A 15,232-nucleotide genomic window follows, 5' to 3' on the forward strand; every position below is an offset into this window, starting at 1 on the left:
TGAGGGTGGTTGGTGTGAGGTTGAGGGTGGTGGTGTGAGGTTGAGGGTGGTGGGGTGAGGGTGAGAGTGGTGGGGTGAGGGTGAGAGTGGTGGGGTGAGGGTGGTGGGGTGAGGGTGGTGGGGTGAGGGTGGTGGGGTGAGGGTGGTGGGGTGAGGGTGAGGGTGGTGGGGTGAGGGTGGTGGGGTGAGGGTGGTGGGGTGAGGGTGAGGGTGGTGGGGTGAGGGTGAGAGTGGTGGGGTGAGGGTGGTGCGGTGAGGGTGGTGGGGTGAGGGTGAGAGTGGTGGGGTGAGGTTGAGGGTGGTGGGGTGAGAGTGGTGGGGTGAGGGTGGTGGGGTGAGGGTGAGAGTGGTGGGGTGAGGTTGAGGGTGGTGGGGTGAGAGTGGTGGGGTGAGGGTGGTGGGGTGAGGGTGAGAGTGGTGGGGTGAGGTTGAGGGTGGTGGGGTGAGAGTGGTGGGGTGAGGGTGAGGGTGGTGGGGTGAGGGTGGTGCGGTGAGAGTGAGGGTGGTGCGGTGAGGTTGAGAGTAGTGGGTTGAGGGTGCTGGGGTGAGGGTGAGAGTGGTGGGGTGAGGTTGAGGGTGGTGGGGTGAGAGTGGTGGGGTGAGGGTGATGGGGTGAGGGTGAGAGTAGTGGGGTGAGGTTGAGGGTGGTGGGGTGAGGGTGGTGGGGTGAAGGTGAGAGTGGTGGGGTGAGGTTGAGGGTGGTGGGGTGAGAGTGGTGGGGTGAGGGTGATGGGGTGAGGGTGAGAGTAGTGGGGTGAGGTTGAGGGTGGTGGGGTGAGGGTGGTGGGGTGAGGGTGAGAGTGGTGGGGTGAGGTTGAGGGTGGTGGTGTGAGGTTGAGTGGGGTGGGGTGAGAGTGGTGGGGTGAGGGTGAGAGTGGCGGGGTGAGATTGAGGGTGGTTGGTGTGAGGTTGAGGGTGGTGGGGTGAGGGTGAGAGTGGTGGGGTGAGGGTGAGAGTGGTGGGGTGAGGTTGAGGGTGGTTGGTGTGAGGTTGAGGGTGGTGGTGTGAGGTTGAGGGTGGTGGGGTGAGGGTGAGAGTGGCGGGGTGAGGTTGAGGGTGGTTGGTGTGAGGTTGAGGGTGGTGGTGTGAGGTTGAGGGTGGTGGGGTGAGGGTGAGAGTGGTGGGGTGAGGGTGAGAGTGGTGGGGTGAGGGTGAGAGTGGCGGGGTGAGATTGAGGGTGGTGGTGTGAGGTTGAGGGTGGTGGGGTGAGGGTGAGAGTGGTGGGGTGAGGGTGAGAGTGGCGGGGTGAGGTTGAGGGTGGTTGGTGTGAGGTTGAGGGTGGTGGTGTGAGGTTGAGGGTGGTGGGGTGAGGGTGAGAGTGGTGGGGTGAGGGTGAGGGTGGTGGGGTGAGGGTGAGAGTGGTGGGGTGAGAGTGGTGGGGTGAGAGTGGTGGGGTGAGAGTGGTGGGGTGAGGGTGGTGGGGTGAGGGTGAGAGTGGTGGGGTGAGGGTGAGGGTGGTGGGGTGAGGGAGAGAGTGGTGGGGTGAGAGTGGTGGGGTGAGAGTGGTGGGGTGAGGGTGGTGGGGTGAGGGTGAGAGTGGTGGGGTGAGGGTGGTGGGGTGAGGGTGAGAGTGGTGGGGTGAGGGTGAGGGTGGTGGGGTGAGGGTGAGAGTGGTGGGGTGAGAGTGGTGGGGTGAGAGTGGTGGGGTGAGGGTGGTGGGGTGAGGGTGAGAGTGGTGGTGTGAGGTTGAGTGGGGTGGGGCGGGGTTGAGTGGTGGGGTCAGGTGAGGTGCACGGCTGATGTGGGGGTAGCAATGAGGGGTCAAGGACTCCGGCTTCATTTGATGTTTGCATCGCTCAGCAAGCTGCCGTGTGCGGCGGTGATGCCGTTACGCCGTGAAGGTGACGGCGCGTGTCACCCTGGGTGACCGCCAGGGGTTGTAATGGATAGACAACACACACACACGCGGGCGAGCGTAGCAATGTAGCCGCTAACGCTTCCTGCAAGGCGAGCAGCGTAAGCCCAGAGGAAACATTACACAGCAGCATGACAGGGTGATGGGGTCTGGGTTGAGTGGGGTGGGTGGGTTGGTGGGTGGGGGTCTGGGTTGAGTGGGGTGGGTGGGTTGGTGGGTGGGGGTCTGGGTGGAGAGGGGTGGGTGGGTTGGTGGGTGGGGGTCTGGGTGGAGAGGGGTGGGTGGGTTGGTGGGTGGGGGTCTGGGTGGGTTGGTGGGTGGGGGTCTGGGTTGAGTGGGGTGGGTGGGTTGGTGGGTGGGGGTCTGGGTGGAGAGGGGTGGGTGGGTTGGTGGGTGGGGGTCTGGGTGGGTTGGTGGGTGGGGGTCTGGGTTGAGTGGGGTGGGTGGGTTGGTGGGTGGGGGTCTGGGTGGAGAGGGGTGGGTGGGTTGGTGGGTGGGGGTCTGGGTGGGTTGGTGGGTGGGGGTCTGGGTTGAGTGGGGTGGGTGGGTTGGTGGGTGGGGGTCTGGGTGGAGAGGGGTGGGTGGGTTGGTGGGTGGGGGTCTGGGTGGAGAGGGGTGGGTGGGTTGGTGGGTGGGTTGTCTGGGTGGGTTGGTGGGTGGGGGTCTGGGTTGAGTGGGGTGGGTGGGTTGGTGGGTGGGGGTCTGGGTGGAGAGGGGTGGGTGGGTTGGTGGGTGGGGGTCTGGGTGGAGAGGGGTGGGTGGGTTGGTGGGTGGGGTCTGGGTGGGTTGGTGGGTGGGGGTCTGGGTTGAGTGGGGTGGGTGGGTTGGTGGGTGGGGGTCTGGGTGGAGAGGGGTGGGTGGGTTGGTGGGTGGGGGTCTGGGTGGAGAGGGGTGGGTGGGTTGGTGGGTGGGGTCTGGGTGGGTTGGTGGGTGGGGGTCTGGGTTGAGTGGGGTGGGTGGGTTGGTGGGTGGGGGTCTGGGTGGAGAGGGGTGGGTGGGTTGGTGGGTGGGGGTCTGGGTGGGTTGGTGGGTGGGGGTCTGGGTGGAGAGGGGTGGGTGGGGGTCTGGGTGGGGGTCTGGGTGGAGAGGGGTGGAGAGGGGTGGTGGGTGGAGGTGTGGGTGGGTGGGGGTCTCTGTGGGTGGGGGTGGAGGGAGCTGCATGCTCACAGGGCTAAGGGTTAAGAGGTGAAATGCGACTGTGGGGGTTGGGCAGAGCAAGGGAGTGCGCGTTGGGGGAGTAGGAGACGGAGCGGTGGCGCAATGGTTAGCGCATTGCGCCACCAACCCCAGCGACCCGGGTGTGTGTGCACGTGACGTGACGTGTGTGTGCACGTGACTTCACTGTATGTGTGCACGTGACGTCACTGTGTGTGTGTGCACGTGACGGTGTGTGTGCGCACGTGACGGTGTGTGTGTGTGCACGTGACGTGACGGTGTGTACGTGACTTCACTGTGTGTGCACGTGACTTCACTGTGTGCGCACGTGACTTCACTGTGTGCGCACGTGACGTCACTGTGTGCGCACGTGACGTCACTGTGTGCGCACGTGACGTCACTGTGTGTGCACGTGACGTCACTGTGTGTGCATGTGACTTCACTGTGTGTGTACGCGACTTCACTGTGTGCGCGCACGTGGCGTGTGTGTGTACACGTGACTTCACTGTGTGCACGTGACTTCACTGTGTGTGCACGTGACTTCACTTTGTGTGTGTACGCGACTTCACTGTGTGCGCGCACGTGGCGTGTGTGTGTGCACGTGACTTCACTGTGTGCACGTGACATCACTGTGTGTGTGTGTACACGTGACTTCACTGTCTGTGCACGTGACATCACTGTGTGTGTGCACGTGACGTCACTGTGTGTGTGCCCACGTGGTAGTCTACAGCACAGTGTGTTGACTAGAGCGCGTGCAGCCTCCTCTCGAGTCTAGAACGAGGGGGGGGGGTCTCGCAAATCTGCGTCTCTGGAGCGGCGCGTGTCTCTTCAAAGCGTCGTGACGCTGTTTGTCATAGAGCAGCACCGCCGTCTCTCCCTGTTCACCGCAGTGCATCGTTGGCACGGCTCTTGAAAGATAGCGAGGGGGGCGGGGGGAGGGTTATCATATTTTTTCCCACGGAATTCTGGTTGCCGACCCCTGGTCTAGAACAAGCAGCCTCGGGTCTAGAGTCTGGGACACTCACAAACCTCGGGTCTAGACCACTCACAGCCTCCAGTCTAGAGTCTAAACCACACAAAGTCTAGACAACTCAGAGGCTAGGGTCTAGAGTCTAAACCACTCAAAGTCTAGACAACTCAGAGGCTAGGGTCTAGAGTCTAAACCACTCAAAGTCTAGACAACTCAGAGGCTAAAGTCTAGAGTCTAAACCACACAAAGTCTAGACAACTCAGAGGCTAGGGTCTAGAGTCTAAACCACTCAAAGTCTAGACAACTCAGAGGCTAGGGTCTAGAGTCTAAACCACTCAAAGTCTAGACAACTCAGAGGCTAGGGTCTAGAGTCTAAACCACTCAAAGTCTAGACAACTCAGAGGCTAAAGTCTAGAGTCTAAACCACACAAAGTTTAGACAACTCAGAGGCTAAAGTCTAGAGTCTAAACCACACAAAGTCTAGACAACTCAGAGGCTAGGGTCTAGAGTCTAAACCACTCAAAGTCTAGACAACTCAGAGGCTAGGGTCTAGAGTCTAAACCACTCAAAGTCTAGACAACTCAGAGGCTAGGGTCTAGAGTCTAAACCACTCAAAGTCTAGACAACTCAGAGGCTAGGGTCTAGAGTCTAAACCACTCAAAGTCTAGACAACTCAGAGGCTAGGGTCTAGAGTCTAAACCACTCAAAGTCTAGACAACTCAGAGGCTAGGGTCTAGAGTCTAAACCACTCAAAGTCTAGACAACTCAGAGGCTAGGGTCTAGAGTCTAAACCACACAAAGTCTAGACAACTCAGAGGCGAGGGTCTAGAGTCTAAACCACACAAAGTCTAGACAACTCAGAGGCGAGGGTCTAGAGTCTAAACCACACAAAGTCTAGACCACTCAGAGGCGAGGGTCTAGAGTCTAAACCACTCAAAGTCTAGACGACTCAGAGCCCAGAGTCTAGACCACTCAGAGGCTATGGTCTAGAGTCTAAACCACACAAAGTCTAGACCACTCAGAGGCTAAAGTCTAGAGTCTAAACCACTCAAAGTCTAGTCAACTCAGAGGCTAAAGTCTAGAGTCTAAACCACTCAAAGTCTAGACAACTCAGAGGCTAGGGTCTAGAGTCTAAACCACTCAAAGTCTAGACCACTCAGAGGCTAGGGTCTAGAGTCTAAACCACTCAAAGTCTAGACAACTCAGAGGCTAAAGTCTAGAGTCTAAACCACTCAAAGTCTAGACAACTCAGAGGCTAGGGTCTAGAGTCTAAACCACTCAAAGTCTAGACCACTCAGAGGCTAGGGTCTAGAGTCTAAACCACACAAAGTCTAGACCACTCAGAGGCTAGGGTCTAGAGTCTAAACCACTCAAAGTCTAGACAACTCAGAGGCTAAAGTCTAGAGTCTAAACCACTCAAAGTCTAGACCACTCAGAGGCTAGGGTCTAGAGTCTAAACCACACAAAGTCTAGACCACTCAGAGGCTAGGGTCTAGAGTCTAAACCACTCAAAGTCTAGACAACTCAGAGGCTAGGGTCTAGAGTCTAAACCACTCAAAGTCTAGACGACTCAGAGCCCAGAGTCTAGACCACTCAGAGGCTATGGTCTAGAGTCTAAACCACACAAAGTCTAGACCACTCAGAGGCTAAAGTCTAGAGTCTAAACCACTCAAAGTCTAGACAACTCAGAGGCTAAAGTCTAGAGTCTAAACCACACAAAGTCTAGACAACTCAGAGGCTAAAGTCTAGAGTCTAAACCACTCAAAGTCTAGACAACTCAGAGGCTAAAGTCTAGAGTCTAAACCACTCAAAGTCTAGACAACTCAGAGGCTAGGGTCTAGAGTCTAAACCACACAAAGTCTAGACCACTCAGAGGCTAGGGTCTAGAGTCTAAACCACACAAAGTCTAGACAACTCAGAGGCTAAAGTCTAGAGTCTAAACCACTCAAAGTCTAGACAACTCAGAGGCTAAAGTCTAGAGTCTAAACCACTCAAAGTCTAGACAACTCAGAGGCTAAAGTCTAGAGTCTAAACCACTCAAAGTCTAGACAACTCAGAGGCTAGGGTCTAGAGTCTAAACCACACAAAGTCTAGACCACTCAGAGGCTAGGGTCTAGAGTCTAAACCACTCAAAGTCTAGACAACTCAGAGGCTAAAGTCTAGAGTCTAAACCACTCAAAGTCTAGACAACTCAGAGGCTAAAGTCTAGAGTCTAAACCACTCAAAGTCTAGAACACTCAGAGGCTAGGGTCTAGAGTCTAAACCACACAAAGTCTAGACCACTCAGAGGCTAAAGTCTAGAGTCTAAACCACTCAAAGTCTAGACAACTCAGAGGCTAAAGTCTAGAGTCTAAACCACTCAAAGTCTAGACAACTCAGAGGCTAGGGTCTAGAGTCTAAACCACTCAAAGTCTAGACAACTCAGAGGCTAGGGTCTAGAGTCTAAACCACTCAAAGTCTAGACAACTCAGAGGCTAGGGTCTAGAGTCTAAACCACTCAAAGTCTAGACGACTCAGAGCCCAGAGTCTAGACCACTCAGAGGCTATGGTCTAGAGTCTAAACCACACAAAGTCTAGACCACTCAGAGGCTAAAGTCTAGAGTCTAAACCACTCAAAGTCTAGACAACTCAGAGGCTAAAGTCTAGAGTCTAAACCACACAAAGTCTAGACAACTCAGAGGCTAAAGTCTAGAGTCTAAACCACTCAAAGTCTAGACAACTCAGAGGCTAAAGTCTAGAGTCTAAACCACTCAAAGTCTAGACAACTCAGAGGCTAGGGTCTAGAGTCTAAACCACACAAAGTCTAGACCACTCAGAGGCTAGGGTCTAGAGTCTAAACCACTCAAAGTCTAGACAACTCAGAGGCTAAAGTCTAGAGTCTAAACCACTCAAAGTCTAGACAACTCAGAGGCTAAAGTCTAGAGTCTAAACCACTCAAAGTCTAGAACACTCAGAGGCTAGGGTCTAGATCACGTGTGCGGAGTAATCCAAAACCTTGGCACATTCCTCATCCCACTGGCTGTCAAGTTTATTTTTGAAGGGCCCCGAATCACAGGGTCACTGTGCATGCAGCAGCAAGCCCCTTCCTTAGACCCTAGGCTCTTAGTGTGGACAACTTCCACCCTCTTCCAAGAAGACGTGCCTGGCCCACGTGGAAGAGTAGGCCAAAGACAACCCTCCCCCCCTCATCTCAGCGGTGTCACGAGCGAGCACCTTGCAGATGGGGGGGGGGTGGGGACTACAGCCTGTGCTGAGCGAGGAGCGGTGGCGCTACGGTTAGCGCAGCGCGGCACCCCAATGACGAAGACCAACGGCACTCGAGGTTTGAAGTCACGGCCATCACCGATACGGACCCCCCCCACACACACACCAACCACCTTCACCGGCGTGGTGAAGTATGGGGCCGTCCATAAATGACGTCACGCGATTTTGGACGATTTTTGACCCCCCCCTCCCCTCGTCGTCACACGGCGTCACAAAAAGTCAGACCCCCCCCCCTCAAATATGACGTCACAAAGCTCTGCCCCCCCCCACCCCAAAAAATGTAAACATGTTACAAATCGCTTTAAACTATTGTCATTGTAGTGCGCATTTAATGTGGCGCTGCACTCTGATGTTGTAGGAGAAAACATTTATTAAGAAGTCAATTTAATTAAGTAAAACGAGTTGTCTATATTTATTTAAAGTTGTGCATTTTGATGTGACGTCACATTTCTCAACCCCCCCTCCCTCGTCACACATCGTCACAAATGTCTGACCCCCCCCCCCCCCAGGTGCGTGACGTCATTTATGGACGGCCCCTTTGGTCGAACGCACAGCCCAATGCACGCGTCACTGCTGACACAGCAAGAAAAAGGTCCCCCAGGTAGTCTACACGGGGCTTGCGGGGCAAGTGCTGTCAGGCGAACAGCAGCACCTATGAAGGCCGGCACGGCACACGAGGGGGTGGGTGGGTGGCCAGCACAACGCCCGGCCGCCTTTGTCTCCCAAGGCACTCATTTGAGGCTGGGTCCACCTAGGGGGCGGGAGACCCAAGACCGGTTCTGATAATCGTCACTGGGTGTTGTCCCTGAGCGGGAATCGAACTCGGGTCGCCGGATTCGTGGCGTTGCGCTGATCGCTGCCACCGCTACACACACACACGTGGGTCTGTGTGTGTGTGTAGCGGTGGGTCTGTGTGTGTGTAGCGGTGGGTCTGTGTGTGTGTGTAGCAAGTGGTAGCGATCAGGGTACAACCCTACAGCCAATTCACGTTGTAGAGCCAATTGACATTGTAGAATAAATTCACATTGTAGAATAAATTCACATTGTAGAATAAATTCATATTGTAGAGCCAATTCGCATTGTAGAGGCAATTCACATTGTAGAGCCAATTTATATTGTAGAGCCAATTTATATTGTAGAGGCAATTTATATTGTATAACCACTTTATATTGTAGAGGCAATTCACATTGTAGAGCCAATTTATATTGTAGAGCCAATTTATATTGTAGAGGCAATTCACATTGTAGAGCCAATTTATATTGTAGAGCCAATTTATATTGTAGAGCCAATTCACATTGTAGAGGCAATTTATATTGTAGAGGCAATTTATATTGTATAACCACTTTATATTGTAGAGGCAATTCACATTGTAGAGCCAATTTATATTGTAGAGCCAATTTATATTGTAGAGGCAATTCACATTGTAGAGCCAATTTATATTGTAGAGCCAATTTATATTGTAGAGCCAATTCACATTGTAGAGGCAATTCATATTGTAGAGGCAATTTATATTGTATAACCACTTTATATTGTAGAGCCAATTCTAGATTTGAAGCTTTCGTGACTGCAAGGATTCATACTCTTAGGTTTTTTCGGTAAAATCACGTCGGTAAAAAATTAAATTAATAGAATAATAAAAAGTAATAAAAAAAATTATTTCTATCATTACTTATATTAATTTTATTTTTAATAAAACAATTATCATTACTTTCAATCATTACTTATATTAATTTTATTTTTAATAAAACAATTATTTTATTTCTATCATTACTTCTATTAATTTTATTTTTAATAAAACACTTATTATTACTTTCTAGCATTACTTATATTATTTTTATTCTTAATAAAACAATTATTATTACTTTCTATCATTACTTATATTAATTTTAATAAAATAATTATTATTACTTTCTATTATCACTTCTATTAATTTTATTTTTAATAAAACAATTATTTTATTTCTATCATTACTTATATTAATTTTATTTTTAATAAAACAATTATTTTATTTCTATCATTACTTATATTAATTTTATTTTTAATAAAACAATTATTTTATTTCTATCATTACTTATATTAATGTTATTTTTAATAAAATAATTATTATTACTTTCTATTATCACTTCTGTTAATTGTATTTTTTATTTTTTACCTACGTGACTTTACCGAAAAAAGCCTACGAGTATTGTAGAGCCAATTTATATTGTACAGCCAATTTATATTGTACAGCTAATTTATATTGTAGAATCAATTCACATTTGTAGCTGCAATTCACATTGTACAGCCAATTTATATTATGGAGCCAATTCACATTGAAGAGCCAATTTATATTGTACAACCAATTTATATTGTAGAATCAATTCACATTTGTAGCTGCAATTCACATTGAAGAGCCAATTTATATTGTACAACCAATTTATATTGTAGAATCAATTCACATTTGTAGCTGCAATTCACATTGTTACAGCCAATTTATATTATGGAGCCAATTCACATTGAAGAGCCAATTTATATTGTACAACCAATTTATATTGTAGAATCAATTCACATTTGTAGCTGCAATTCACATTGAAGAGCCAATTTATATTGTACAACCAATTTATATTGTAGAATCAATTCACATTTGTAGCTGCAATTCACATTGTTACAGCCAATTTATATTATGGAGCCAATTCACATTGAAGAGCCAATTTATATTGTACAACCAATTTATATTGTAGAATCAATTCACATTTGTAGCGGCAATTCACATTGTTACAGCCAATTTATATTGTGGAGCCAATTCACATTGAAGAGCCAATTTATCTTCTTGGTTCTTTCGGTAAAGTCACGTAGAAGGGAAATAATACAATAAAATAATATAATTTAAACATAAGAAAATAATTCTCACGACGTTTCGGCCACAACGCAAGCAGCCGTCCTCAGGTGAAGAACAGGTCTGTCGGAAAGACAGCGTCTGAGCCAATTAATATTGTACAGCCAATTTATATTGTAGAATCGATTCACATTTGTAGCGGCAATTCACATTGAAGAGCCAATTCACATTGTAGAGGCAGTTCACATTCGTCGCCCGTTACAATTAGTCGATGCCACTGACACCACAAAAACGTCACATCACTCACCCCGTGTCGAGTTATGGCGCTGTGTTAGCGAGCACCTATTGAAGCACACGAGTGCAGGAAGCGGTGGAGGTGTCACAGGCTTGACGAAGCTCCACGCGCGGCCGTCTTTGTCTTCCCAAATTCTACTCATCGTCGTTGTTTACACCGCACCACGTGTGTGCGTGTGTGTGTGTGCACACCACCCGCTCTGTTGACATGACGATGTCCATTGACACACCAGCTGTGTTTATCACATATACGGCATCCGACGGGCTATTAATGACACTTACCAGGCTGACTGACCCAACACTTAACTTAGTTGCTGCGCTGATAATCTAACGGGGATGGGGTAAATGATAATAGTTACCTTGTTGCTGCTGCTGCTGCTGCTGTATTAAGTCAGCGTGTGTCCGCTCCCAAACAGCAAGCTACTTCCAAAACTCTCAGATACAAAAGACGAACGCTGGCACTCTGCTCACAGCTTATATAGGGCCGAGAGGGAACCACGCCCACTTCCCGCTAGGCCACGCCTCCATATAGGCAGGCACCGCCCCCATAGCGCTAGACCACGCCTCCAAAGAGGCAGGCACCGGCCCCATAGCGCTAGGCCACGCCTCCAAAGAGGCAGGCACCGCCCCCATAGCGATAGGCCACGCCTCTAAATGAGTAAAGCACCGCCCCCCCAACGCACAGGACACGCCCACTTCTCGCCAGGACACGCCAACTTATCGCCAGGACACGCCTACTTCTCGCCAGGACACGCCCATTTCTCGCCAGGACACGCCCACTTCTAGCCAGGACACGCCCCCTCCCCAACGCGCCAGGTCACAGCGCTGTCTTATCAAGCCACGCCCACTTCTCGCCAGGACACGCCCACTTCTCGCCAGGACACGCCCCCTCCCCAACTCGCCAGGTCACGGCGCTGTCTCGCCAGGACACGCCCACTTCTCGCCAGGACACGCCCCCCCCCCCAAACGCGAGCAGGCCACGCCTCCGTCGACGCCCGGGCCCATGCCTTTACTGCCGCCTGATTGGCCCGCGGCGACAATGACGTCACGTCGAGCGCGTGTCGGGCGAATGCTTACGGGAGCAGAAATGTCTGGGTGACGTCATCACGCAGGACGTCTTCTATAGGTCGAACAGCTCGCGTTGCGACGTGACGTCACGGCCATCGGCAATGTTGCGTGACGTCATTTACGCGTTCGTCCATTGCGTGTGGCTGAACCGTGGCATTCTGGAACACGCTTTAAATAAAAAAGGGGTCATCGCCCGAAACGTCGCCTGTTTTATATGTTTCCCTTCTGTTTGAAGGCTACACAGTGTTAATGTGTGTTAAACAGTGTTAATGTGCGTTGTACACAAGTGTTAATGTGTGTTGTACACAGGTGTTAATGTGTGTTGTACACAGGTGTTAATGTGTGTTGTACACAAGTGTTAATGTGTGTTGTACACAAGTGTTAATGTGTGTTGTACACAAGTGTTAATGTGTGTTGTACACAAGTGTTAATGTGTGTTGTACACAAGTGTTAATGTGTGTTGTACACAGGTGTTAATGTGTGTTGTACACAAGTGTTAATGTGTGTTGTACACAAGTGTTAATGTGTGTTGTACACAAGTGTTAATGTGTGTTGTACACAGGTGTTAATGTGTGTTGTACACAAGTGTTAATGTGTGTTGTACACAAGTGTTAATGTGTGTTGTACACAGGTGTTAATGTGTGTTGTACACAAGTGTTAATGTGTGTTGTACACAAGTGTTAATGTGTGTTGTACACAAGTGTTAATGTGCGTTGTACACAAGTGTTAATGTGTGTTGTACACAGGTGTTAATGTGTGTTGTACACAAGTGTTAATGTGTGTTGTACACAAGTGTTAATGTGTGTTGTACACAAGTGTTAATGTGTGTTGTACACAAGTGTTAATGTGTGTTGTACACAAGTGTTAATGTGTGTTGTACACAAGTGTTAATGTGTGTTGTACACAAGTGTTAATGTATGTTAAACAGTGTTAATGTGTGTTGTACACAAGTGTTAATGTGTGTTGTACACAAGTGTTAATGTGCGTTGTACACAAGTGTTAATGTGCGTTGTACACAAGTGTTAATGTGTGTTGTACACAAGTGTTAATGTGTGTTGTACACAAGTGTTAATGTGCGTTGTACACAAGTGTTAATGTGCGTTGTACACAAGTGTTAATGTGTGTTGTACACAAGTGTTAATGTGTGTTGTACACAAGTGTTAATGTGCGTTGTACACAAGTGTTAATGTGTGTTGTACACAAGTGTTAATGTGTGTTGTACACAAGTGTTAATGTATGTTAAACAGTGTTAATGTGTGTTGTACACAAGTGTTAATGTGCGTTGTACACAAGTGTTAATGTATGTTAAACAGTGTTAATGTGTGTTGTACACAAGTGTTAATGTGCGTTGTACACAAGTGTTAATGTGTGTTGTACACAAGTGTTAATGTGCGTTGTACACAAGTGTTAATGTGTGTTGTACACAAGTGTTAATGTGTGTTGTACACAAGTGTTAATGTGTGTTGTACACAAGTGTTAATGTGCGTTGTACACAAGTGTTAATGTGCGTTGTACACAAGTGTTAATGTGTGTTGTACACAAGTGTTAATGTGCGTTGTACACAAGTGTTAATGTGTGTTGTACACAAGTGTTAATGTGCGTTGTACACAAGTGTTAATGTGCGTTGTACACAAGTGTTAATGTGTGTTGTACACAAGTGGTAATGTGCGTTGTACACAAGTGTTAATGTGTGTTGTACACAAGTGTTAATGTGTGTTGTACACAAGTGTTAATGTGTATTGTACACAAGTGTTAATGTGTATTGTACACAAGTGTTAATGTGCGTTGTACACAAGTGTTAATGTGTATTGTACACAAGTGTTAATGTGTATTGTACACACAGTGTTAAGGTGTTGTACACGACAGTGTTAATGCAAAGTTAATGACGAACGTGTTGAGTTTGTTAGTGGCGTGATGTTCACGGTGGCTAGGAGATGTTAACTACCTCGCCTGGTGTGCAGGAGGTCGTGGGTTCGTTTCCGACCCTGACACCTGCTGCTGTATATTTGGAGTTTGCGTGTCTCTCTCTCTCTCATCATGATCACGGTGGCTAGGAGATGTTAACTACCTCGCCTGGTATGCAGGAGGTCGTGGGTTCGTTCCAGACCCTGATGCCTGCTGCTGTATATTTGGAGTTTGCGTCTCTCTCTCTCCCCGTGGTCGCGAGGATGTTTTCGGAGTCCTCCGGGTTTAGCCCCCTCCACATTTATAATCAACATCACGCGTTTAGATTATTGGGCTGCTATAAATTTACACACGCGGTAAGTCACTTGGTTTGGCAATCATTTGCGAGAGCCAGGTCGCTTCTGAAAATAAGCAAATAGCTCAGTGGGGTCTTCTCTGGTACAAAATATAAAATATGATAATTGTTTTTTTACCCTTCTATCTGGCAACAAAACTGACACCTTTTTTACAAGGAGCCATGTTTGCATAAACCACAATACCTGCAGTCGTAATGCAAACAAAAAACACAACTCTGATAATGTATGCACTGTCCTTGAAGTTGATTGGTCCACACCCGAGACAGCTTTCTTAGAGCCTAGTCTCACATGGTGTTGGACCAGATGACGCCAAAAGGCGCACAACTCAAAGACAATGCACCATCAGAGTATGAGAGCTCGGGGCAAGCATTTACACCATTGGAACCTCCTTTGCCAGTAGCAAAATCTGATAATTGCTTTTTTACCCTTTTATCTGGCAACAAAACTGACACCTTTTTTTCACAAGGAGTCATGTTTGCATAGACTACAATACCTGCAGTCGTAATGCAAACAAAAAACATAACTCTGATAATGTATGCACTGTCCTTGAAGTTGATTGGTCCACACCCGAGACAGCTTTTCTTAGAGCCTAGTCTCACGTGGTGTTGGACCAGCGTGGTGTCAGGGGAGGGCGGGGCTGTTCAACCCCGGGGTGAAGACTACATCAGCGGTCCTCGAGGTTCCGATGTTCGTCCAGGCAGCCTATTAACCTGCCTTGGTCACGTGATGTAGTACTTCCCCCGAGTGTTAGTTAAATTATGAGCGGTGGTCATCGCCTTACGTGTTTTGTTCAAGTTGATTGTTACGTGTGTTGCCTCCAAGTTGAGTGTGCGCCTCAATCCAACCCATGACACTACCACCAAGCAAAGCCCACCGACATATTAACGTATTACTGGTAGGAACCACCTGGTTCCACCAGCCCACAGGCGATTATTGTGTCCGTCCGTCGTGCATACAAAAATGGGAGGGGTGGGGCTGGGTGGAGAGGGGAGGGTGGGGAGGGGCTGGGTGGGGAGGGGCTGGGTGGGGTGGGAAGGGGAGGGTGGTGAGGGGAGGGGCTGGTCACCCCGTGGTGCTCTTATAAAACTCAACGTTTAACCTACTCACGCCGGCTTGTGCCCGCCCTCACAGTCGGGCATATTTGCGTAATACACCACGCCGCCGTTGACCCTGCAGGCCAGTGACCGAGCAACCAAACGTCCCTACCAGCTCCCTCCGCAGGACAATGTGTTTTTCACAAGCGGCCTGGCTACTACAAATGATAGCTCAACAAAGTGGCCCATCATTTGGACATTTATAGCAACAGACACGCATTGTAGACGATATCCACGCATTGTCTTTGAAACTACAGCGCCTCCTCCGATCAGCGGGAGAGGCCCTTGCAGGTGCCGCGCCTTCAACCCGCAGCAAATAAATAAATAACAGGCGCGCGAGCGCTCGGCAGTCGCTTAGACCGGCGATTACGATTCGCTCATTTATATTCCGTAGTGCGCATAAGGGTGTCGAGGGCGAGCGATTGTACGCCGCGGCACCACGTGACGACCCGGAGA

The 15,232-nt window shown here is 49.3% G+C and overlaps 1 protein-coding gene across 1 annotated transcript in view; it reads right to left on the reverse strand.

Moving 5' to 3' along the window:
• The window catches only part of MTHFR (methylenetetrahydrofolate reductase), a 34,458-nt gene extending 23,681 nt beyond the window's left edge, over positions 1-10,777 (reverse strand). Inside the window, exon 1 of the mRNA XM_078880336.1 lies at positions 10,713-10,777. The gene's annotated coding sequence lies outside the window, so the exon portion shown is untranslated. The remainder of the gene's footprint in view (positions 1-10,712) is intronic.
• Between the last annotated feature and the right edge of the window lie 4,455 nt (positions 10,778-15,232).

This window comes from Lampetra fluviatilis, chromosome 57, assembly GCF_964198595.1.
Source record: "Lampetra fluviatilis chromosome 57, kcLamFluv1.1, whole genome shotgun sequence".
In the NCBI taxonomy this organism is placed as follows: Eukaryota; Metazoa; Chordata; class Hyperoartia; order Petromyzontiformes; family Petromyzontidae; genus Lampetra; species Lampetra fluviatilis.